The sequence below is a fragment of the Acomys minous genome (assembly GCF_964271855.1).
Source record: "Acomys minous genome assembly, chromosome: 10".
NCBI lineage: Eukaryota > Metazoa > Chordata > Mammalia > Rodentia > Muridae > Acomys > Acomys minous.
In genome coordinates, this window is record NC_140491.1 from 112,546,992 (window position 1) to 112,574,310 (window position 27,319).

Genomic DNA, 27,319 nt, shown 5'->3' on the forward strand with positions numbered 1-27,319 from the left:
CTTTATAAATATATCCACTGAGATTCTTTCATGTGTTAGCCTTTGGATCCTTAGCTTGATAGCTGATCTTCACTGTCCACTTGAGAAGACTGAGAGACACCTAGGGGCTTACCCAACCTGAGCTCTGGGACTCTCTGTGATGGCATCTCCAGAGACTAGATGAGACCATGAGGGCTCTGGCCTGGTGAATTTATTAATCCTTGATGGACTCCCACTGCAGTGGCATCGCAGCGAGGTAGTAGAAGGCAGGAGACGCGGCCTCAACCTCAGGGACCGTGTTGTGCCTCTTCCTGTGTCTCTGCTTCTTGTCTGTCATGAGCTGAACACTTCTCTTCCACGTGCTTCTATCATGTGATAGTTTTTCTAAGCCCAGTGTGCCCAGCAACCCTGGACTAAGCCCTAGGAATCATGTGACCCATGAGAAATAATTTTTCCATTAGAATGTTTCCATCAGGTTTTCTGTCCCAGAGAGAAGAAAGGCGACCAATGCACTTAATAAACTAGAAACTCATTTAGACACAGGGTATGAAATATAACTCTAATAGTGTCCCCAGATTTGTCCCCACTGAACCATTTACCTTCATCACATACCACTTCCATCAGCCTATTTGGGGGCTTATGATTCTGACACTAACTTAATTTTTAAACTGTATTTGATTAATCAAGACTTTTAAATTAACAGAAGCATGAAAGTAAAAGGCCACAACTTACAAAAAAAAAGTTATACTAAATATTACAGACAAGTGGTTGACAACAGATATGTGGCAGATTCTGGAAGTCAGCCACACTGTAAGCACAGTCCATTTCGGTGGAGGACATAAAAGATAGGTAAAGGATATGAAGGCAAAATGCATTAGAAATGAAAATAGATGACTCCTGCAAACATGGAAGAGTAATTTCACACCCTTTAGTAATCAAATATGTTTAAGAAGTGACAGTTATTAAACTGCCCAATTAGCAAAGAGGATTTCAAAAATAATGTTTTAAAAAATTCTCAACACTGAGGAGAATCTGAGAATGCACTTACGTTACCCAGCAGGCACAGAAATTGGCAGAATCATTTTTTTTTTTAAAGCAAGCTGGCAGCATCTAACACGAGTCATGAAATCATACAGAATCTCTGACTCAGCAATCTCCTTCTGCCACAAGCTGGAAAATAATCTTACATATAGTAAAAGATTTATGTACAAAGATACTCACTCTTGTTTTACTTATATCAAAAATAGAAAATAGGTAGAAAAAAATCAATAAAGTAATTAACATATAAACCATACCACAAACACAGTGTCACATACTCTAGCTATTAAAGTATCTGTTTTCAAAACTGCCCAGTGGTATGTGGAAAGCATTGCAATATGATACTAGATGAATAAAAGGGAAGATTTTTTAAAAGTCCGGATATACTTGGATCTTTATCAAAAACACATAGAGAAATAGCTGAGAGGAAATAAACAGTCACCATATTATTCATCTTCCAAAATGCTTTGCCAGGTGACTATTTTTTTTTTTTTTAAATCTAGTTAGATGGGTGTGAAAACATAGGAACGGCCTGTGGTTTTAAGATGGGAAAACTATGACAAACATGTTTATGCACACATGAAAAAGCTGGGTGCATGCAAGCTTGAGAGCAGGACGAGGGTGTCACCATGGTGATACACAGAGGACAGAGACGAGACATTCTCAGAGCAGGTGCCAAGAGCTGCATAAGCCGGCCATTTCACTGTGGTACTTGCAAGAAGGCAGGTGGTACAGAGCGTGGACAGGGACAGGCAGCTGCTACACAGCCACTAAGAGCATGCCATTTGAACTCATGCACAAGTGTCCACAGCTACAACGCTCACCATGAGGCAGGGTCATTGGCTGAGACAGGTGAGCACAGGCGGTCAGGGGACTTAAGAAGAATGGTGGTGAGTAAGAAAGGGAAATGGAAGGTGGCTTAATTAAAAATACTGGAGAGACTTATCCTATTTGTTTCCTGAAGGAGAGATAAACATGTTTTTTCATTTAGATCACAAGTATGGGATGAGAAAAAGACTTGTGAGAGAGCAGGTGATGTTTATCCCCTTAGAAGTCGAACCACCGTGTCGGGGAGATTGGTTGTTAACCAGCTGAAAAACATCCTTGAACAAATTCTGAGAGGAGGTATAAATGTGAGCCAAAAACAAGAGGCGGGGCCTTTGGAGTCTTGGGATAGTTTTGGCTGTTCATAGCTCCACTTCCGAGATGCTTCTAGGGAGAACCACTCGAGGGGAGGCTTCGGGGCTCCGGGCTCCAGCTGAGGCTCTGGTTCCAGTTCCAGTTGCTGCAGGTTCCCGTAGAAGAAATCCTGCTGATTATGCCAGGAGAATCGTTCCTCGGAACTGATATCCTTAATGGTTTCATTATTGTATTCTTTAATCTTTTTTTCCTATTGTTTAGGTTAGTCGGCTTATAAGTGAGGTACTCTCAGTTAATAAGTTCGTAATAAAATATAATTTCTAAGAAAATTGATCCTACAGTTTCCTAAACACAATTTTTATGAAACTATGAAATCATGGGATGGGGAAATAGCCAAATCTGTAAAGTGCCATTCTCAGCTGTCCACACTTGGAAGCCCAGTACTGCAGAGGCCGAGACAGGAAGATGCTCAGACTCCCTGGCCAGCCAGTCTAGCTTATTGGAGAATTTGAGGCAAAGTGAGAGTCCCTGTCTCCTAAGTCAACGTGGATAGCTCCTGAGGACTGACAACCAACCCTCTGACATCTGTTTACATGTGCACTTACACACAGGTGCATATAAACACAAACATGCACACAGATGTATATACATATACACATGCACATGCATATGCACATGTGTGTGCACACACACACATACACACACACACACACACACACACAGAGATTATGAAAGCATTCAGTTTGGAAATCAAACACAATAATTACTACAATTCTATTCACAAAGTTGTGTCATATCTTTTGTCATTTGCTTGACCACGGATTCAGATTCTTTTATCTACCCCAAGTTACTCCAGCATGAACGTCTTCTGTATTGGTAGCTCCACTGGCCAGTTCCCAGTCTTAGTATTATTTGCTTACCTTATCAGTCAATGACACAATTTGAAATTACTCTCTGTCTTGAACATCACACCATGTCGCGTCACGGCTGCCCTTGGTACTTGTACTTGTACCCACCTCACACACCTTTCTTTGTTAGTGCCCTCCATGTCTGACTGTAAGTTGTAGTGCCCTGAGAAGTGCAGCCTCTGCTCAGGTTTCCACATGGGACAGAAACCCTTTTTTTTTTTTTCTTTCTGAAAATAGCAAACAGAAGCTCCCTTAAACAAAAGGTCAGTGCCTGTCTATTGTCTTGATCCAACTTTCAGGAATACTACTGTTCCTTCCAGGATACAACAGGCTGTGTTCAACCTGCCCTTCCCTCACTGCACGGCTGTGTCTACAATGGATGCCCCAATGGGCTGTGTGATTTATGGGAGATCTCCTCCCCTTTATTCAGTAGTAACGGCATTCTAGAAGGATTATCTCCAGATTGCCCTGAAGAGGCTTGGCACGTGATGTGTCCCAGATGGTGCTTCCCAATCCTTCACACACTGTAAAGAGCAGCGGTCACCTCAGCTCTGTTGAAAGCAGAACAACACACACTCGTGTCACAGTGCTTTCAAAAATAAGTGGGGGGGGGGGTGGTCTCAATTTCATAAGAGAAGCCAACGAGCCACGATTGGCTTCAGTCTCTCATTGAGGTGCGAAGGTGCGTTATTACCTTGTTGCATGCTATTTCTTCTTTGCGTTATTTTACTCTGAGTTGTGTGTGTAGGTCTGCGGGTGGGGGTGGTGCTGTGAATGTGTATGTGGTGAAGCAAGGAGACGGCATGTGGACCTCATAGAGCTGGAATAACAGGCTGCCGTGACCCACCTGTGCTGGGGGGTCCTCTGCAAGAGCAGTGCACGCCTTTACCTACTGAGCTACCTCCCCAGCCACACACGTTTTCAAATTAATCAATGATAACAATTGGCTGCAAGTACCAGAAAGTAGTCCACAGTCATACAAGAACACCAGCTGCATTATGACAAAGCACAGAGAAAAACTTGTTTTCAAATCTCATGGTAGCCTTGGCCAAACTTTCCTCTAACCCTGTAGCCTCACATGTGTCATAGAAGGACGAGTTCATAAAGATAAGGATATGATAAAAATGAGGCGAGTCTGTCAGTCTCGTTCCAAACATAATTGCATGAAGTAACTGGTATGAACTACCCACTTCTAAATCCAAGACCACACAGAAGAAATCAGAACTCAATTATAAAGCAGCGAAAATAAGAGAGAGCACTTTAACTTTAAACTAACTTTACTGTGTAGCTGGTCCTTACTCACTCTGTGTGTGTATGTGTCTGTCTCTGTCTGTCTATGTCTCTCTGTGTCTCTCTGTGTCTGTCTCTCTCTCTCTGTCTTTTTCTCTCTCTGTCTCTGTGTGTGTGTGTGTGTGTGTGTGTGTGTGTGTGTGTGTGTGTGTGTGTGTTGTAGCATACTGTGTTGGCATGACTGTGTGTATGCCTACATGGTTATGTGTGTGTCATTTTGAGTGCTTGTATGTGAGTCTGTTGATGTGATGAAGTATGTATACGCACTGTTGGCTACAAACATTTTACATGCTTTGACTTGATTGAGGGAATCACTTGTATGTGTCAGCCGGAACAGGAAAGCGTTTCTGGATAAGAGAGGGGACTGGGTATTTGTGCACACTGAATGAGTGCGTGTGTGACTCAGTTCATGTGTGTTAGGACTAGGGAGCCTTCCAATGCTCTGACTCTTGTGTGTTGAACGAGCGTTCTGAAAACTGTGACAGTACAGTTTACTAAAACCTGCCTTTCCTACATCAGGTTCTTCTGCACGTCTCAAAAACATGAAGTATAATTAAGTGAAGAAGGCACCAAAATGACTTAGTAGCCAGGCCTGGACTTCAGCCAATTGCTAGATGCTAACCACTTCATATGCAAGCGAGATGGTTTGTCTTTTAGCTTGAAATGACCTGCTATAATTATTACTTTAAATAAGTATTACAATTGATCACTGTATATTGATTAAACATTTCATTTTAAATTCAAGTGCAACTGAAGTAATTTTTGACTAATTATGGCTAAATCTCTTGGTAGTATGTGTTAACACGTAAACGTAAAAACACAGTGTTGCCAGAAGTGTTTGAACTTTTAAAACTAAGTGCCATGAAACACTGGCATGGTACATAGATCACTGTCTCATTTCAGTTTCTACAGTACCCTCATGGCAGGGTCCTTCTGTCTTGTTCTCCAGAACAGAGTGAGAGAGACATGTCACACAACAGCCTGGCACCATCTGAACGCTCCAAGGGGAGAACCAAGAGGAACTTGCTTTGCCTCGTGTTTCAGGGACCTCAGTCCATGGCCACCTAGCTGCACATCATGATGGTGGAGTGTGTGGCAGAGAACAGTGCTTTACTCTCTGACCAACCAGGAAGCAGAGAACGGGACAGTGCTAGCAAGGCCCTTTCACTCGCTCGCAGGATACAGCCCCTTCAGCCTACAGAATGAGCCACTTACAATCAAGGTGAGCCTTCCTCCCTTAGCTCATCTTCTCGGGAAGCATCCTCAAAGACGTGCCTAATGGTGAGCCTCATCAAACTCCTCAGTGATTCTAAATCCAACCCACTTACCATGGGGATTAGCTATCGGAGCTGGGGGAGGTCGTGTCCTAAGTGCTACCTCTAATGCTCATTGTATTATGAAGCCCAGGACACATCAGATGTGTGCATGCCCATCACCCCCCCCACACACACACACACACAGCTGCACCTTCAAAAGCTTCTTCATGGACAGAAAGAAACACTGGTAGTGTGTCTTTACAGAATTCAGCATCATTTCCCCTGGTTTCCTCCCAGCACCTCAGATATATGTTTATGAACCTATGCATGTTTAAAAACACACACACACGTTCACTCTATACCTACAGTCTAATGTTACATTGCTTTATTCTTTTGTTTTGTTTTGTTTTGTTTTGTTTTTCAAGACAGGGTTTCTCGGTGTAACCTTGGCTGTCCTTGTTCTTAAAGACTATGTCTGAGTAACCACTTCCCAACAGCGCTCATTAGTTCATACTCCCTTTTGGTGGAGTCTTACAAGACCACCAGGAAGTTCAACAAACCGGAAGCTGGGCTGATGGCTTTCTGTCTGCTGTGGTCGGCAATGAGCTGCTGCTATCCAGAAACCAAGGGCACGCCCAAGGCGATGGCTGCATTCATTCTGCCTGTGCCAGTGGCCGATGCTGGAATCTTTAGGGAGCCTTGAGTATAGACCCTCTTCACTCCATCTTCGGTTCAGCCACTCACCCATGCACCAACCACCAGGAAGTCCTGCGACCTCACTGGCGTGAGAGTGGCACTGGCGTCACCCATGTACCTATCAGGAAGTCCTGCGACCTCACTGGCGTGAGGGTGGCGCTGGCGTCACCCATGCACCTATCAGGAAGTCCTGCAACCTCAGTGGAGTGAGGGTGGGGTGGCATCGCATCTGTGTTCCATCCACCATAGCTCTGGCTGCTTCTTCGCTGCTCCTTCTAAGGCTGAACTGATCCTCGAGGACAGCCCCCAGTGTGAAGCTCGCAAGGAGACAGAACCCAGGAGAAGTGGAGGAAACTCCGACAGATGTGCAGCCCTTGACAGTAACACTGGCTGATGATGGGCTTTTATCTGCTGTGGTCTTCTGGCCTGTCCTTCCCTGAACCCAAAGTTGTGGAATTTTACTGATACACTCTTACTGCCTATTTATTTTTTATTTTTAAAATTACAATGGAGGGTCAATGTGAGTTGGAGGCCAGCCTGGTCTACAAAGTTAGTGCTGGATAACCAAGACTACACAGAGAAACCTCGTCTTGAAAAACTTGAAAAAATTAATTAATTAATTAAATATAAAAAATAAAATTATGATCACTTATTTATTGGAGGGCAGGACAGGTAAGGGCAGGTGCATGCATGGCACGCAAGTGGAGGTCAGAGGAAACTCATGGGAGTCAATTCTCTCCTTCTACTGTGTGGATCCCAGGATATAAACTCAGGCTACCATTCTTGGCAGCAAGCACTTTTACCCACTGAACCATCTCCCTGTCTCTCACTTTATAGTTTTAAGTAATAAAACCGTTCAGTGTTATAAATACCTATTACAACACTCTTAGGTAGTATATAACATTGACATACAATTCTATTCTTTATCCTCTTAAACATCTGCAACTACATTTCTAATCTTGGTGGTCTGTTTATTGTTTAAAAAAAAGAACTCAAGATTTTATAAAAGTGTGGCTGGTAGTTGCTTCATTTGGGGGGGTGTGAAGTCTAGATCTGGAAAGAGGGTATTAAAAATGGAAGATCCAATGATGCCATCAGCTACTGGCAAGTCCCCAGTTATTAATCTTTCTGCATTTCTATTCTAAATTATATATATATTTAACTTAATACAAGATGCTGAATGAAACTCTAAGCAATTGTCTTCTACAAACATGAATTTTTTTTTCTTTTTTCCTTTTACTACCCAAAGCATGGATTCAAGGAATAACTTCCAAACTTTACAGGACATCTTCAAGTCACACTACAACTGGCCGACTGTCAAGAGAGAACACAAACTTGGGACAGTCGAAGCCTTTGTCACTCTTTATTCTCTTCTCATCCTCACCACCTCTTAAGCAACAACTGTAAGTGGAAGCTCTTAGGAAGGCTCTTGTAATTGAAAGTCTGTAAAGCTATGTAACATCAGAAACCTTCACTCTGCTCATTTTATGTGTGCTGTTAAGAGCCCTGAGTTTCCTCCAACAATGAATGAGTGAGTGAGGAGACCAGGGCGAGAAGCGGGCAGGCGCTTCGGGAAGGAGCCCCTTAAGCTGCGAGTTCAGTTAGGCCCATGTCTTAGCCTCTCTAGTTAATATACATATACTATGCATGTATGTGTGTATGTCTAATTATATAGTTGTACATGTATGTATATTATATGTGTTCATATATAATTAATAGTTAATAATATATTTGCATATATATATATGTAGTTAGGTGCCATTCCTCATCTTGCCAGTTTGTCAATGCCTATGTCATTTGCCCCCTTGTTACCTGTCTGACACACTAGTTTTCCAATGCCATCTTTACTGTAATTATCACAGAAGGCAACTAATAAAACATTTTGAACACAGGCCTACAAGGAATACATCTTAATTTCTTATTATGTTAATGAAATTGTATACTTCATAGTTGAGTTTCACTAATGTGACAAAATAGAATGCAAGAAAAAAAAAACCTGCTCCTACATCATCCAGAAACACACCATTAGATAACTTTAAACAAGTGCATATGCTTAAAATTGAGTGTGGTGTATTGCACACTAAAAGTCTCTTTCTTAAAAAGGGAGGAAGTTCATTATGTTTCTGTTTTTGAGGAAAAATGGTCCCCTCCAAAGGAGCCTTACAGAATTCTTATTATTTAAGCAATCTAAAGTCTTGGCTTCCATGAAAGAAAGTAATTTCCTACATAATAGGTTCCTAAAATGAATACTATACTAAGTAATAAATTAAATAAAACTCCACTGAGCACAGTGGTTTACCAAGGGCCATGGGAAAGGGTGGGTAATGGGCTCTGTCCCCCTTTGCAGCTTTCACATTCAAAGAAGATGCTCACTGTTCCTGTTAACCATGTGTCTTCCTGGTGTGAGATTCCTATGCGTTTTAGCATCCTTTAGTTATGGTGATACAGCCACATGGAGTACCACTTCACTAGCAACTAGCAACTTTTTACAGGGGCCACACACCTACCTGAACAATTTACTTTGGGAAAGCACTTTAATGTTGAGAATTTCATAGGTATAATAATGGTGAAAATGGCAAAATCTTTTCTGAGTCAGTACAATCCCAATTATTAGAAGCAGCACCTACACAGGCTGTGTCGTCAAGACAATTTAGTAGAGTCCTTACATGCACAGAAGGTGCCGGGAAGAGCCGTGCACTCTGAATGTCATCGCTACATATCAACCCTAGGACAAGACCTCCCTAGCCTTCTGGTTCTAATTTGCGACTCTAATTATCCCGTGGCTACCATCTAGGCATCAAGACAGGAAACAGAGAACCCAGACGTCGCTTCCCAGTGAGAAGACAAAGATTCCAGATCAGTAAGCCTCAATGCCATTACTGCATGGTTTTCCACTCCAGAATTATTCTTTTACACACAGAGAGACACATATATAAATTCACAATGAACATAGAGGAGCAGGATTCTGGGCTTAGGAAAAAGTAAGCCATCAATTACTTACAGAGCACATACCAGTCCTAGGCCCTTTGTAAAATGTTCTAAAAACAGAGCTTCAAAGAGTGAAACTTCCTTTTAATTATATAACTTTGGGTGTTGTAAGGGAGAGGGAAAAGGCTGGTTTCAGGCAGCTGTCTGTCCCCTACTCGCTATGTTGCGCTTAAGCAGCTTCTTTTGCCTGTCTGTTCTTGTGAGAAGTTGGGCACGCCCTATCTCTGACTCGCTCTGTTAAATCTTTCTCGGAATCGTCATTTTGTCTGTCCCTCAATTAGACATCATTGTTTGGGATTAAATGTGGGTGCTTAAGGTGTGTCTGTGTCCCAGCCAGAGGGATTGAAGGTTTGTAATAAGAGCATGTCTGTATTCCAGTGGATTCACACAGATCTAGATCTTTGGATGTGACCTCTTGCTAGAGCAGCCATGTTCCTGGATTAAAATTCCTCTACAGTCCTGACTGAATAGGTCTATCTTTTTCTTTTTCTGCTTGTTTCTTTTATATTTAGTGGTTCCTTCTGCCTCTTTCACCTAATACCCAGACCTTAAGCCTTTTACTATGAGTTACTGAAGAGCATACTGTTTTCATATATATATATGAAATAGAATATATATATTCTAATTAATTCATAAATAAAACCATCACATAGCTAGTTTGATGAGTTCACTTACATACTTTCCCATTCACAAACCATGTAGATGCCACTGAATGTCTATTCAGTTAGTTCCAAAGCTACCCCCATAACTAAGAGGGTGGAGCACCTGATGGCTTACAATGACGGGGCCCTTTTGCAGGTGAAGACGTCTATGTTACTCAGTTTGCACGGCTAGAAAATGATAGTTATCAAATATGTTAGCTGCAAAACTAAATCTTTGACATTTATCAAGTTGATGCTTCTGTTTTCTATTCTTTGTAATATCTCACACAGGACGGCACAGGACTCTCCCTGAACAGATCCAATATGAACAAAGGAATTAGTGAGACACAGGCACAGAGAACGAACGCTGATTAACCCTAACCCTGATTAAACCCTTGCTAGAGTAGCAATACATTTAGGAATTTCCAGATAAGAAGAACATCAAATTTGTGATTCATGTATAAACACTGGGCATTTAAAAAGCTCACTGCGACCACAACTCAACCCCAATCTTGTTCTTGCTATTCTGTTTTTGCTTCTTCATTTTAATGTGTCTTAGCATTTTAAATTATATACCAAAACAGCATTTGGTTCTCTAACATTTAGAGCCCGGCCTCACAATTACGCTGTGGAATTTTCAATCAGATAAAGATATGACAATTAAGTGAAGTGAACACGTGCTCTCTGCTTGCCTGCCAGGAGGTTCCTGGACTGTGACCTTTGGTGCCCTGGCATCATAAGAACGCTCACTCGCTCTCCTATATTATACTGCTTCCGATACCACAGTCTGCTTTTAAATAAAAACACAAAGGTGTTCAAGGTATCTCTCATATTCTAGAAGCGATCTGAACTATGAAAGCTCAGATCAATAAAACAAAACAAAAGTAGGTGTTCCTCTTTGAGGAAGTAAAGAAAAATACAGTTCCGTCTCCCACTTGGAAGGCAAGCAGAGTCTTTTCTCAAAGAAAACTCATTTGAAAGCGCAGATGTTGGGATTTGGGGATTTGGATTAGGGCTCATCATTATCTTTCTCCTTAATGCTCCTTCCTGAACCAATCGGTGGCCGGGAGGTGTTGGCCGTCGCTGGACACTGAATGGACTCGAATGGCCTGGTATTGTAACGCGATCGGATTATGTCTAGTCCAAATGCTGCCTGTCCTCTGCAGGGCGGCCAAATCCTAATCCCACGCTTACAGAGACAGAGCCGGCCCGCCCCCGCAGAAGCTTGCTACTCACTCTCTCCTGTTGTTTTTAAGTGACAGAAAACAAACTGTACGTTCACCCTTTCTCAATACAGACTAAAAATAAACATGCTGATCCTTTTGGTGTGTGCTTAAAAGCACTTCCTGGTTGTGTTCAGCGTGTTACCACTCAGTAAAACTTTTCCTTCTGAAGAACAAAGAGCAGCCGAATAAGCTGCTCTGACAAAACAGAGATGACTTCCAAAAGCCATTTCACATCTTCTTTTCTAAATTCCCTGAGTATTTATCTGGAAGCTCGGATCAGTTAGCTGCTCCCTACTCAATCAAGTAGCAATAATGGTTTAAAGCAGGTGACTCCCCGAAGATGACTCATCAGGCCTTCTGGAATGGAAATTCCTGGCTCCTTATGGAGTGACACTGTCAAAGCCCGCTTCCCCCAGATCCAATTAACTCTCAAGTAAGTAGGAGGGCAAAGTACTGACAGTGTCCCCTGCCCTCCTGAACCCCCAGGTTTCACCACCCACCACCTCAGGATGTCCCTCCCTCTCCTTCCTGCCAAGATCTTGGAACTCAGTCAGCATCCTGATGCCAACCCCCACGGTTCTGCAGGTTTTGTTCCTGCCGTTTTGGAGACCCTCCTTTTCAAACTCAACTGAGTGCACCCCACGATCAGGAAATAAGTGTCTAAAACTGACAAGAACTGACCAAAAACAACAACAACAACAACAAAACTCCACTGAAGTGGGAAAACTTAGCTGCCCCACATGTAGCTTCCACTCACACAGCAGAGTTTGGGGTTTGGAGCAATTGAACGAGCATTCAGTCTTTAATGGACAAGGGATAGATATTTCTCAAATGCTCAGAAGGGAGGGGGTATTTTCTACAAAGGTGGAGAGTGCCACTCTGTACAGCTACAAATAAAACAATAACAAAACAAGAGCTCTGATGGGGTCAGAGGTCAGGGGCAAACGTTGACAGCCGACTTTGTTAACAGCACAGCTCAACCTAGTTGACTTAGTTCAATCCTTCTGGAATGTTCACACACCACAAACTGGAGGTCCATCCATCTCTGAGAGACAAGACATTCTGGTGACCACCCTGCCAAGGGCCTAACCATTCCCCAGAGGTGTCTCAGAACAGGCAATGCTCTCAATCAAAGCCAGGTGCAGGAGCTCACTGCATCTGCACCTAATGGAAACTGACTGGTTTTGTTTTCTTTTGCTCTATGTAAACTTCTGCTTTGTAAACTATCCATAATAATATTCTTTAACTTGCCTGAATTTCTCTCCCCTCCTCACACCTATCCGTAGAAATACAGTCTAAAAATAAACACTGCCTTTGCATCTATAAATAATGCAGGAAGAAAGATAAATGTGAGGTTTACATTTTACAAGACAGACATCCAACACAATTTTGGTTGATTTCTAACATGCATTGATTCAAAACTTCAACTCTTCCATCCACTCAGTAAGTTAATAATTTCCTACCATGTTCTAGGTACTACAGGATACAAACACTGAAAACTCACAGTACACTTAGTGATCTTAGAAGTTAATGAAGAGACATATAATTATCTAAGGAGATAAAAGGGTATAGTATAAGATACACACTCTCCAAGCTGCCTTCAATTAACCAACAGCCCACGTATACCAGATATTGTGCTGACAGTATGCCTGATAGTGCTTTAGGAGAAATATAATATTAAAAGGCATATCAATGCGATGCCAATGTGGAGAAGAAGGATTCACAAAGCTAGAGGAAAGAATTCTAGGTGGTAGAAAACCAGTGTCCACGGAATGCCAAGTGTCTGAGCATTGTGGATAAAACCTGTGCAATAGAGGGCTGAAACCCGAGGGGCTGACTCAAGGGGAGTGACCTTATGTGCTGTCCCAAGCCATCGGTGCTTTGTCCTGAAGGCAACTAGGAGTAGCTAAAGATTTCTCTTTAAATTCAAGCACTCACTATCTCACATCTCATGAAAATGTGTATGCCATCTCTAAGATGTGCATCTCCAGTAATGGGAAGTTGTACTGTGTATTTAAGCAAATATAAGCAACAACTTATTTGAAATATTATCGAATGAAAAATGTAAAGGATAATTCAAAGTATTGTTTAAGTACTATTGATCAATCTTCAAAGAATAATCTCAGGTTCATGCATGCCTTATGACTGACCTGTTCTGCATTGCCTCGTCCTGCTACAGATACCGTGATGCCTTCTGTACAAAGTTTATAAGCAGCATTTTCTTTGTTAAAGTACAGCATTAAAGATAGCATGCATGAAAGTACACATGTACACACACACACACACACACACACACACACACACACACACACCAGTAAAGAGTTGACAAGTTGCCGGGCATGGTAGTGCACACCTATAATCCTAGCACTCAGGGAAGCATAAGCAGGCAAATCTCTGTGAGTTTAAGGTCAAACTGCTCAACAAAGCAAATCCAGGACAGCCAAGGCTACACAGAGAAACTCTGTCCCAAAAAATAAAAAGCCAACATGCAAAAAAAGTCCACAAATTGCCATAAAATGAGCATATCCCATATAACCTTTACTAAGATCATGTGGCACATTATCACAATTCTGCAAGCCTCCTCATGGCCATCCTCAAGGGCATCCACCATCACCACCTCTGACATCATCCATCATCGCCACCTCTGACGTCATCCACCATCGCCACCTCTGACATCATCCACCATCGCCACCTCTGACATCATGGATTAGCTTTGTTTAGGTTTAAACTTCTTCCAGCCAGAAGCATGAAGTATCTGTCCATTTATGTGCTTTATTCATGTTGCTCTACATACCTATAAATTATTCCTTCTCATTTTTAGAGTATTCTGTCATATACATATCACACTTTATTTCTGTAACTTACTGTAAGTTATTGCAAAAAATTATAAAGTATTTTCCAGGTAAAATTATTGTGAAAGATACTATTAGATTCCCTAATGTCTAGGGGACAAAGATGTAAATTACAAAGAAATTTCTGAGTCTACCTTATTTATTTTTTGTAACATCAATAACATACTTTCTGACAGAGGGCAGACATGAGATGAGGATGTGCAGACAACCACAATTGTAACAGATGGACATACATTCCACAGTGTACACGCCCACCACCGTCTTGGTCAGTCATTCTTCACTGTGAGCACAATACACTTTACCCATAATTAAGAGATCATGGCCTTTATTCGAAAAAGTCCTTATAGGCATGACCCAGCTTCTGAATCTCAGCTTAAGTTAAAAATAAAGTAAGCTGTTACTCAGTTTTATCTTTCAGAAAATTTGGTTCAGCATGAAGCAAGCCAGTCTATTATGAGTTGCTACATTTTCTGCCAAAAGACGCTGTATCATAAAGGAAGCATCTGGAGAGAAAAGCAATCAATAAACAAACATGTTTTTCACTTTCGTAAAGTTTGAGAGTGTGAGGAATTAAAAAAAAAATCACTTCAAGAGAAACTTTAAGCCCTTTCCTTTGGAGACCCCTATATAACCAAAACACCGGAAACTGGTGGCTCAAAATATTTCACAAAACTCACACAATTTGAAATATAGGTTTTATGGATGGCCTGGGCTCTGCGCCTAGAAATATTTCCAGAGATCATCTCTCGTTTTAATTCCTAGGATCAATAATGTCAGCAGATGTTAGGGATTGTTAGCCAAGAACCATGGTTTAAAAAGAAAGGAGGAGAAGACAGGAGGAGGAGGGCAGAAAAAAGGAAAGAGCAAAGTCTTCCATCTCCAAACTCTTTTACTGCACCTACCCAAAAGCGGGCAGACAGAAAGAAGCCGCAGAAAAGCAGTTGTCTGAACAATAGGCATGCAAACATTTTGCTGGCCATCTAGATTCTGGTCAAGAGATAAAAATAATGCTAAATAGCACATGCCATCCCAAAGTCTTTCCCAATCATTTATGAAACACCAAATGTGAGGAAGCTCCACTGGCAAAGAGTCCCACAAACTCATAACATTTCTCCGCAGAAAGAGGCCTTGTCTACTAAAAAAAATTAAATATTCCCCCAAGCTTTCAGTGATTAAAATATCTTCTTACATGCATTTGGGGAATGTTAATTTATTTAACAGTGTAAAAATTAGATTAACAATAGCATGGCAATATAATAATAAATAATAATACATAAGAAATGTAACTCATACTTTACAGTCATCTTAGACCTTTCGCAAAATATTAATTCAAAACTCGTTGGAGACCTACATGTGAAACACAAAACTCTAAGGCTCCTAAGAGAGAATAGTGGGAAAATCCAGATGACCTTAAATTTGGTATTTTGCATGCAACACCAAAAACATGATCCAAGCGTGGGAGAAAATGGATAGGTAGGAGCTTTACTGAGATTTAAACTTCCTGTTGAGGAGGCAACACCTGAAGAGACTGGAAGAGTGATCAGGAACTAAGGGAAATATTAATCAAGTCACAGGTCTGATGAAGAACTCAAATCCAAAAGGCTGGTTCTCAGTAATCAAGGAAAAGGTGAAAGATGTGCGAATAGACAGCTCATCAAAGAAGACGAACAGACGACAGAAAGATGGAACTGTGCTAAGTATTAAGCCATTCAAAAGATGCAGTCTGAGGCCTAGAGAGGTACCTCAGTGGTTAAGATAGCCTGTTACATCTGCTGAGGGCCTAGGCTCAGCTCCCAGCACCCACATGGCAGCTCACAGCATCTATATCCTCAGTTTCAGGAGATCTAACACCTTCTTCTGGTCCCTTGGGTACCAGGCACATATGTGATATACACGCATACATACATGAATGCATGCATGCAGTTAAATTACTCATAAAATAAATAAATCTAACATGATAAAGATGAAAACCAATATGACAAGGAGCTGCCACTACACATTGACTAGAACACATAAAATCTGTCTGCAGAGTGTAAACGCTGGCTACCCTGGTAGTAAGAGAGTGGAGCAACAAAGGTTCTCACTGCTGGGGAAAGTATAAATCAGCCACTCTGGAAAATGGAAGGCCGTTTCTTACACACCCAGACACATTCTTGCCATGGAGTCTGGCAACCATGCTAGTGGGTATTTACCTAAATGAGTAATGACCTATGGCTGCTCAAGGCCTGAATGAAAATAATTAGAGAAGCGTTTGTAATTTTTAAAACATTGGTTGCAAGAAAACTGTTCTTCAGCCCTGTTGATCACCAGGGAGCAGATGACAGCCAGACCACACACTTTTACCTTCAAGTTGTCCTTCAGTGAGTGACAAAGTGTGATGAACTTTTAGCCAATGACAAAAAGAAATGAGCTGTTAGGGTACAAAAAAGACACCAAAGAACCTTAAACCTTATTCGTAGATGAAAGCAGCCTGTCTAAACAGATGCGTACTGTAGGCTCCCTAGCTACAGGCTCCCTAGCTATATCGCGCAGGAATAGGCAGAACTATGAAGATGGTTAAAAGGTCACTAGTTTCCAGTCTTGGGGAGAAGAAACTGAAAGTGAACACTGGGCTTATGTGCACCCACACATGTGAGACATGGACTTCAACTGATGTCACAAGCAGCATTCCGTAAGCCACTGTCACACAGGTATCACCCCATCCCATGAGGCTTCCATCAGGAGAAACCGAGGGAGAGGGAAGAGGGTCTGTAAAGAAACTTTGCCCAGTTCACACAGTGATAACCAACCCCACTGTTGTCTCTGCCAGTGTCACTGTCCTAGTTCACAAAGTGAAGGGCTACACGAATATCTCCTAGGCAGTCTAAAATGTACTTCTCTAAGGTGCTTGCAAATAGTGCATAAAAGTGGGCTTGTTGATTAAATTACCATTTTTTAAAATGTTTTTCTAGACAGGGGTTCTGTGTAGCCTTGACTACAGCCTTGGCTGTCCTGGATTTGCTTTGTAGACCAGGCTGGCCTCGAACTCACAGCGATCCACCTGCTTCTGCCTCCTGAGTGGTGGGATTAAAGGTGTGCGCCACCACCCTCACCACCACCCCCGGCTTAAATTACCTTCTTATTTATGCTGCCATCTGTATATACTTAGATATACTTAGATAAAATGAAGGCATGGTTTCTTGTTTTGCAAAAGCATGCTTCCGTGCAAGCAGATAACAATGCTCTTATGGCCTGAATTGTCCAAATTCTCTTTCAGAAAAAGGGGGAGCAGGGAGAAGGAAAGCAGGAAAAAGAAGAAGAGGAGAAGGGAGAAGAGGAGGAGAAAGAGGAGGAAGAGAAAGAGGAGGAGGAGGAGGAGGAAATCCAGTAGTGGCAAGTAATAGGTATGTGGGTAAAGAGGCAAATCATGCGATCAGGAGGTCAAAAAGGAAGGAAACCAAGGTTCTGGACCACAGTCTACACTTCCATGACAAGCGCATCTACCTCAGTGTGTTGTTTATAAAGAGACTAACAAGGAAAACTCTTCAGGCGCTTACTAGTTCTCTGAGTCATGCATTTGGATTTTTTGGAAGATTATTAATTCTTATGAACGGAGACACAGTTTGGACATAAGGTATGAATAAATTATGATCAAGGCGTGGAGTTTCATCTTGATGTAGGCAAGCCTGCCTGCATGTGACATCCAAACGCCAGTGTGAGCTTCCCCCGCAGCACAGCTTCCTTCTAGACAAGCAGCCGAAGAGGCAGGTCAAACCATATTCCGAAGGCGCACTCCACTCAACATCCTGGCTGACCCTCGGGAACAATGCCCAAGGTGAAGAGTGACTGCTCCCCCCCCCCAGCTTTTGCTCAGTTTACAAAGGAGTCTTCTGTCGTCTGCACGCCCAATCCCTCATACCCCCACTGCACTGCGCATCCACCCAGCGTGTTCCTTGAAGTTTTCTATGTGCTACAAAATGTTCATCTTCTTCTTCAAATGTAGTCTTGATGCAGTTCTTCCAGGGTTTAGAAGGAAGGCAATTAGATTAAAATGACTCAGGCTGTGCTATATATGACAGGGTCAGTAACTGCCTGTAAAAGGAAATTGTTACTACACATAAACCTTTCCATGTGGAATTTGAACAAGAGGAAACTGTATATAGATGTTCAAAAGCAAAGCTAAATTGCCTCAAGTCCTTTTAGTCATATAATAAAGGTTGAAGAAATGGGCGGGGTGGGGGAGCAAAGGTAGAGTTTAGGAACAGAAAAGCACTCTACTGAGCATTGTCCCTCTATTCACAAAGCCACACTGGCCACCGACCCAGTAAAGTAAGCCCAGGGGTGAACAAGCCATCACCTCACTTCTGAGAGCTTCCTAGTCCACACCCTAGACACCAGAGCCTTCGTGCTCTTTAGGCGAACAACTTCAACTACCACTGCAAATGTCTACATCATAATAATCATCAGAATCCACACCAACAATCAACGAATACAAGAATTAAAGTGAGACACCCTTAGAGAGAAAATATTCAAGGCCTAATGGAATACACAGTATGTGATTAATTTTTGTTGCATGAATAAACAAAACATCCTGTGAGCTGAAATAATCTTACTGATACTACTTTCATGAAGAAACATTTTATTCTCCTGAAATTACTCTGCGTGGAGTTAAGATAAGTGCATCATATAAAAGATTTTAAAAGTTATTTTAGACTTCCCTAATTTCCTACTATGTTTACAACCTATTGTTTCTCTTGGCATGCCACCCTGGACAATTATAGCCTTTATATAGTCTTTATAGACAGCAAAAATATCCAGAGAAAAATTAGACCCACACATGGTATATTCAAGCAATCAGACACTTTGTGCAATTTTAATTTACCCAGACACAGCTGAGTATTAACATATTTTTTAGTTCTAAATCTTTTGTTTCCCCAATGTGCCCATATTTTGACTATTTCAGAATACACCAAAAAAATTGTATAAACAAGGCAATCACTTGATTTTTCTTGGAAACAATTTCAGATCTCACAAATTAAGGCACAGCACACATGAGAAACACTAAAAAAAAAAAAAAACAAAGACATCATATTCTGCTGAAGTTAGTATAAAAGATTAACAATTAAGCAGTAACTATTACTTGCACATCCTTTTTATGTACCATTACTCATGGCATTTGATGAAATTGCATCACTCATTGATGTTAATATACACAATGTTGTTTCAGGAGAGTTTAAAGCTAAAAATTACTTGTGTTTTTAAATTTTAGCAGTATTTAATATACTTTTAATTAATTGATGATTAATTTTAAACGGAAGTATTGCTATGTGTATGTATTGGTTACTTTTCTGTTGTGTAATAAAACACCATGTCTAAGACAACTTATAGAAGAAGAAGGCGTTTGTTTAGGTTTATGGTTCCAAGAGGGTCAGCATCCACGGTGGCAGGAGAAGGAAGCTGAGGGCTCACATCTTAAACTTCAAGCAGAACGCAGAGAGAGCAAATTGGGAGGCCATACATCCTAAACCTCCCCAAAACGCACCACCAGCTGGGAAGTCATCGAGTTCCCGAGACTATGGGGGGTGGGGATGCATCACATTCAAACCACCACTCTATACTAAGCTGGCCTGGTACCTGCTTTGTAGTCCAGCCTGCCTACAACTCATGCTCTTCTCTTGCCTCGGACTCTTGAGTCATGACATTATAGGAGTGTACTGCCATCCTCAGCTAAATATATCTTTTCATATCGTTTTCATTTTAAAACTGAAAAGATGGCTCGGTCAGTAAAGTTTCAACTCTGTGAGCATGAGGACCCAAGTCTGAACTCCAGAGTTGATATAAAAAAGTTCCACGCACAGCAACAAGCATTTGTAATCCTAGAACTGGGGAGACAGAGACAAGCAGGTTGCTGGGGTTTGCTGGACACCCAGCCTTGGTAATCTCCAGCCTAACAGGAGATAATAAAACAAGATGGGGAGGACCCGAGGCATGATACCCAAGGCTGTCTACTGGCCCCACATGCACCACACTTGTGTATAAACACGCACACACACACGTGCATGCACACATGCATTATACTATGTTTAAATAAGAAAAAATAAAAAAACCAAAACTTAATTCAAACAGAAACAAGTCTAGTTATATTACATAGCATAATTATGTTAAAGACAGTACAGATTATTCAGAACATAATATATAACTTTACATCCTCAGTGAAATAAATTATACAAAGGGACAGCCGAAGAGATCTTGAATTCCATGAGCTATTGTCAGTACTTGTGTTGATGCAGCATGCTAACATTGTGGCGGTGGGTTACTATAGCTATGTATAAGTAAATATTAATATGTTTGTGTTTGAATGAGGATTCTCTGTGGAAGACAAGAGATACAAATAAAGAACGCAAGACAGAGAGAAACAGTGCTGGAATGCCAGATGATTATGAGTAGTTTTGGGGGGAACTCATAGCTCCTGACCTTACAGTTGTTTGGGGACAGTGCATGGGGACGGTGCATGGGGTGGTGCATGGGGATGGTACATGGGGTGGTGCATGGTGACGGTGCATGGGGTGGCGCATGGGGATGGTGCATGGGGATGGTGCATGGGGTGGTGCATGGGGACAGTGCATGGGGTGGTGCATGGGGTGGTACATGGGGACAGTACATGGGGTGGTGCATGGGGACAGTGCATGGGGTGGTGCATGGGGACAGTGCATGGGGTGGTGCATGGGGACGGTGCATGGGGTGGTGCATGGGGTGGTGCATGGGGACGGCGCATGGGGTGGTGCATGGGGTGGTGCATGGGGACGGTGCATGGGGACGGTGCATGGGGTGGTGCATGGGGTAGTGCATAGGGTGGTATGTGTGTGTCTACCAGCTCTTTCTACTGAGCAGCTCTAAAACTAACAACATACTCATGCTTGAAACAACGATGCAATAGGAATAAACACATCTAGCTCCCAGATGTTCCTTTCCTTCACACTAAAAGAAACCAGAACTTTTTTTATTTTTGAAAAATCACTGATTGCTGGGTTGGGGCTGAGAAAGTACAGTGAGCCTGAATTCCTTTAGTACCTGGTTGAGGGAAGGAAATGTTCAACCTCTATTAGAGACTCAGCTTCAATTCAAGCATCAGAATATAAAATGGCAAGACCTGATAATCACATGATGGATTTATTTTAAAAGTGAATACTGATATTTTTTGGGTTTTGCTTTGTTTTGTTTTGGTTTGATTTTTCAAGACAGGGTTTCTCTGTATAGCCTTGGTTGTCCTAGACTCACTTTGCAGACAAGGTTGGTTTCGAACTCACAGCGATCCACCTGCCTCTGCCTCTGGGGTGCTGGGATTAAAGGCGTGCGCCACCACACCCAGCTGAATATTGGTATTTTTAAGGCAGGGATAAAGAGAGGCATTTTCCCCTAACAAATTTAGATCCATTACTAAGTATACAAGGAACAAGACAAATAACAAGTCATCACCTTGCAAAATCACCACCATAATAATGGACCTGAAGAGATGAGTGCACGTGGACGCTAAACATCAGTGGGTGAAAGGCCCCCGGGAAACAAGATATTCAGTCTCATGGTATCTCCACAGATTATTTATTGATTGCAAAGGGAAAAAGATACGCTTTCAAGGCAGAAGCACAGCTAATGCGCCTTTCCCAAGCAAGAGAGGTAGTTTAAAAGCATGATGAGATGACCTCAGGAGCCACTTGATACTGTTTATATTAAAGACCTATCATCTAGGGGAAGTCTTGTCAAATGTACTTAAAGTGGAATATGCTCATCATACAAACTCCCGAGGTGACCAGGGGTGACTAGGGGTGACCAGAGGTAAAGAACAGTTGAGTTCACTTGTTCAAGTCTCTTCAAATTTTTCAAACTCCTAATGAACAAAAGGGGGTGGTGGCTTACTCCAAGTTAGGGAAGACGAAAGATAAAAAACAATCCATCAGCTAAAAGGACATGACCAGAACTATTCAGAAAATTAAAAATTAGTCTAAATAACAAGTGAAAGCTTCGTTTGTCTTGTTTAGAAAGTTCTGCTCATGATCAGTTACATGCTGAGGTATTTAAGGGTAGAGTGTCATGTCTGCAACTGACTTTGAAATGTCGCTGCAACACAAGATACAGAACAAGTGTGTGCAGAGACAGCAGCGGTAAAGCAGGAATGGCCACCTGCAACCACCTGGTGAAGCCACAGAAGACTGTACACAACTTTTCCACTTATTCGTAGTTTTTTTTTTTTCACAATCCATACTTGGGCAGGAAGGAGGTGGGATCTCTTAAGGCCTCCCGGCAGTTTTATCTGCCTTGACATCAGGATTTTGTGCTCTGCATTACGTAGGTGGTTCCTAGGCCTAACGGACAGAGGCGGAAACTGAGTTCACACATCACAGCTCCTGTGTGGTGCTGAGAATCTTGGCAAAATTCTTACCGATGACTCTGACGGTTGCCAGCGCTCCTTCCCTGTGGCCACCAGTGTTCTGCATCCACTGCTCCCTCTGTTCTCACTGATTTGCCCCTCATCCTTCATGTTTCTATTCCTTGTGGCCTGCAAGGCTTGTTCCTCCTTGGAAATTCTGCACATACAGCAACACGGACGGGGCTTGAGGACTTGATGTAAGTGAAGTGAGACGGATACCTCATGACTCCCCTCACACGTGGTATCTCAATGCGACCAAATTCATGAAGATGCTCAGCATAGCACTCCCCAGATGCCTGAAGTCAGATGTGACCATGTGTGTGCTCCGTCTCCTATGACGACCCAGGCTTCAGAGCTTCTGTTTTCTGTCTTTAACCTAGATCACAAGTGGAAGCCAGAAAACTAAAAAAGGGGCCTTTAGGGGGCATACTAAGGGAAAAAAATATGGTAGATTATAGGCCAACAAAAGTGGTGAGGTGGAATTCTAGGGCCAGAATGCTCAAACAGGGAGGAGCACAGGATTATGGGAAGCATCAGAGGGAAGGGAGAATGAGGACCATATGGCAGCCTACTACCTCACAGTCCAATTTAAAAATGTAAGTGAAAGGAAAGTAGAAGACATATTAAGTGAAAGAAGAGAAAATACAAAGTGCTAATGGATTAAGCCGTGCACAGAGGGGTAGGGGATGAGGGAAAGGAAGAGGGCTGGGCTGGGCTGGGGTTAGCCAATAGGATCTATGAAAAGACCTTAAAGAAAACCACTAGTTAGAAAGCTGACTTCAAAATTCCACTTTTTTTTTTTTAAAAAAAGAAAGTTCAAAGGTAATTTATCACTTGTTGTCTGTCCTCTAGGAAGGGTCGCATCTCTCATCCACTGTTGGATCCAGTGCTTCCATCACCACCTAACACACTCTTAAACGACCATGACAAAGCACAGCCAAACCCCAAAGAGAAGATCCGGATCGCCTCCCCTCTGATGTTTGTATTGAAACGATAAAACCAACGTGCAGAATGAAAGCACTGTATCAACAGCATTGCTCACCGCTTCTCCTCAACGGTTATTTCAAAGACCCCTAGATCAATGCGGTGTGTGCTGACAAAACAAAAGCAGATTTATAAAAACTCACAAGCCACAGCAGGCAGGGGCCTTGCTGTCCTGAGGAGGACACATAAGCAGGGGGCGGGGCTACGGCTTTCCGAGCCCTGACTGCTCCATTCCCCACCCCCCAGAAGGAAGCACAGGACAGTCAGGTGGGGCCCTATTCTGCCTCTCCAGTTCATTAAACCATATATCATTCTTACATGTGAGCCACCAGGCTATAAATCATGTGAGACAGAATGAGAGCTAATTAAAGGGTCAGCTGAGCACATAATTTTGCATTCTGAGGCACCAGAAACTGAGTGTGACAATAAAATGCGATTAAATTAAAAAAAAAAAAAAAAGCAGAATTATCTGCTAGCTGCTAAAGCAAGGGCTTCCAAGCTGCCAACCTGCTAAAACCACTTGTCTTTCATATTTAAAAGCATGTACACAGAGGAGAGTGCTTACGTAGGAATAAACTTCCAGCATTGATTCCAGAATACTGCATTAAAATGTACTTGGGACGGAATGTTTCTTTTGCTAAAGATTACACGGAAAAGAAAACTACCAATGAGCTGTGTTCTCCATTCACTCCTGACTGTTGTGAGCTGGGGTGCATCCTGTGTCCTTCTCCCAAAGTATGTCCAGAGAGGTGAGTGAGGAGAAAGAAATGTAGCTTGTCAAGAGGGGAAACAAAAATGCAGTCAGACCAGGAGGGCCAAGGTCATTAAACAAGTCACTGACTGTTTGCTGCCAGAGCCTGAAGAGACAGCTGACTCACGGTGGCTGCTCTGCTGCAGGCCCACTGCTTCACAGAGAGGGCATTTGGAGGGTGTGTGTGCTTACACTGCCTATACTTACACCCCTCGCCCCAGCTTTCCCACTAGGAAAGGAACCACAGCTTGTTTACACACAATGATAACCATTAAGACGATTTTCCTTTGAAGTTCTTTATCGTTATAATATAAAACGAGGTTTAGAATCAGACACGAAGAAAACACCAGGTGGGATTATTTAAAGAAAGGAAAGCACTAACTCTGTGTTACCATTATAGTTTAATAACCAAAAAGTTTGCTTTCACTATGGTTGTGGTCTAGAATTTTATCAGTTTTAATACTAAGCTATAATCACGGCTAAAAGAAACTAAAATTTTAAGATGAAAAACAAAAAACAAACCAACCACACTCAGCCAGGTGTGGTGGTGCACGCCTTTAATCCCAGCACTTGGGAGGCAGAGGCAGGTGGATCTCAGTGAGTTTGAGGCCAGCCTGGTCTACAAAGCAAGCTCCAGGACAGCCAGGGCTGCACAGAGAAATCCTATCTCGAAAACAAACAAACAAAAAAACCCACCACTTTCAGTTTATTAATTTTTGTAAGAATGTAAATTTCCAGTTTTTCTGACTCAAGTTCCAGTGAATAAAATAAAAACCTTTCCTCTGGAACAGAGAAGTGAGGAAAGTCAGGGTTACCGGCTCATGTGAGCTGGAGTCTATTTTCAATCTTCACCCCAAGATCTGGTAACATTGGAAGGTGCAAAGGACCCACAGCGTAAGAGCCACACAATCAGATGACCTGGATATTTCCTAATCATACAACGCTGTACCTCAGCAATTCGGCTCACCCTGCCATTCTTCATGATAATCGAGCGGTGTGTGGGGCCACTACCCTTTACTATCTCTCTCCCCAGTGCCAGTACCAATACCCAGGGATCCTTCCCCCTTCTGGCAAGCCAAGGACAAGCATATCACACTGCCTTTCCAAACGTGGCTCTTAGAGAAAAAGAAATAACCTAAGAGTTAGAGAAAAGGCTGAAGACTATTTTACAATTAGATCTACAAACAGAAGACACTGGAAGTTGAAACTGAGGAAGTTTCTCAGCCACTAAAGTGCTTCCCACACAACCATGAAGATCTAAGTTAGAACCCCCAGCGTCTGTGTGAAAGGATGGGTTGGAGGCACATGCCTGAAATCTCAGTGCTGGAGAGGCAGAGACAGAAGGATCCCTCGGCTTGATGGCCAACCAGACCAGCAGAATCTGTAAGCTCCGGGTTCAGTGAGAGGCCCTGTCTCAAAGAACTAAGGTGGAGAGACACAGAGAAAGAGTAAGACATTGACAATCTCTGGCCTACACACACACACACACACACACACACACGCACACGCACACGCACACGCACACGCACACGTACACATACCATGCTACCATGCACAAACACACAAATAATACTAGCATCAGAAACATCAGACTTCCTTCTTGTCTGTCATATTTGAATACTATTCATGCATCTCTGAAAAACAATGCCACTAATGGAAATGTTTTCAGGGTGAAAGTCATGGGAAGTCAGATTCATTAATTATGAAACATGTATGTTTGCGGGTGATAATATGAACCAATAATAAAGAGACTAGAAATTATTGTAAATAACATGCTAGAACAGGATCCTTTGGCTTCTGTGTCATAAACCTGTGCTAATTCAAAGAACACTGGATGCTAGAAAAAGGCTGGAGAGAAAATACACAGAACTCCTACCTGGGTTCTCTCTTGAGAGCTCTCATGGAGTCACCCCTGACTCCAGAAGAGAACTGCTTAGCTGTAGCCTGCTCAGAGGGCCTGACTTACCATGGAAAGTTCAGTTTGCTTTTATTAAAGAAGATGGAAAACCTATAGCCTCTGAGGCAATAAGTGATTCCTGGGCTTTTCGCACATCATGTCAGCTCCCACGATCCTGTGGAGCTCACCGGAGAGGACCACGTGTGGATTGAGCTTACAGGAGAGGACCACGTGCAGACAGAGCTCACCGGAGAGGACCACGTGTGGATGGAGCTCACCAGAGAGGACCACGTGTGGATGGAGCTCACAGGAGAGGACCACGTGCAGATGGAGCTTCTCTCATCTCTCATTAATTTTTATTAGAAAATGAATTGAAACCTTTCCCAGTCAACAGATCATGGAATAAAAATGAATAGTGTCCTTATTTAAAGTTACTTTTAAATGTAGTATTCCATTTTGTAGTTTGGTGATGTTTGAAATATTAGGTAAAATACAAAACGGGTATCTTGTGCTAAGTGTATATGCTCAATTCAATTCTTTGTCACTTTTTAAGTCTTGGTCATTCCTGGATGGGCACTAAAGATTCTGTTTCAGCTGGCCAACTGCGCTGGTTAGGGTCCCAAATGGAAAAAAATACAAATTTTGAGTTGGGATAATTGGGAAAGGCTCGTTTCTAAATGGAGAGCCACAGCTACACAATCGGGACGTGGAAGAGACAGAAGGATGCCTCAGGAGCTCCTGCCCTGACCCAAAGGGGAGAGGGAAGGCGAATGGGAGGGGCCACCACCTTGCAAGGTGCAGAGACCACCACAGGAACAGAGAGAGCCTGCAGGGCCTCGAGGGAGAGATCTAGGGGGTACCATCCTGGTCCTAACCCCCTTTACCTTCTGTCTCCCGCCAAATTTCCCTCCAGCTAAAGCTAACCTGGACGGAAAGTGTAGGAGAGTTAGACCAGAGGACTGAACTCCCAGAACCCAGAAGACAAAAGGGGAAGGTGGGTGCAGATCCAGAAAGTCCCGCAGCCCTTCTCCACACAGGCGGAGGCTGACACGTGCTCCTGGCCTCCTGATACCTGTGGAGGCCAGACGAGGGCATCCAAGAATCTGGAATGGGAATTACAGGCATCTGGCAGCTGCCGTGAGGATGCTGGGAACCGAACGCGGGTCCTGTACAAGAGCAGCAAGAGCTCCTAAGTGCTGAACCGTCTCCCCAGCTGCCTTTGATATATTGATAAGTTTCTAAAGTGTCAGAGCACTCACTGAGGGTGGG

At 42.6% G+C, this 27,319-nt stretch overlaps 1 protein-coding gene across 3 annotated transcripts in view; it reads right to left on the reverse strand.

Moving 5' to 3' along the window:
- ZNF385B (zinc finger protein 385B) overlaps window positions 1-27,319 on the reverse strand; it is a 384,275-nt gene that overhangs the window by 333,567 nt on the left and 23,389 nt on the right. Inside the window, exon 1 of one of the 3 annotated variants that reach the window (XM_084799807.1) lies at window positions 22,431-22,744. The exons of the other annotated variants lie outside the window; for them this stretch is intronic. The gene's annotated coding sequence lies outside the window, so the exon portion shown is untranslated. Of the gene's footprint in view, window positions 1-22,430; window positions 22,745-27,319 lie in introns of those variants that run through there. 3 annotated transcript variants of the gene reach the window in all.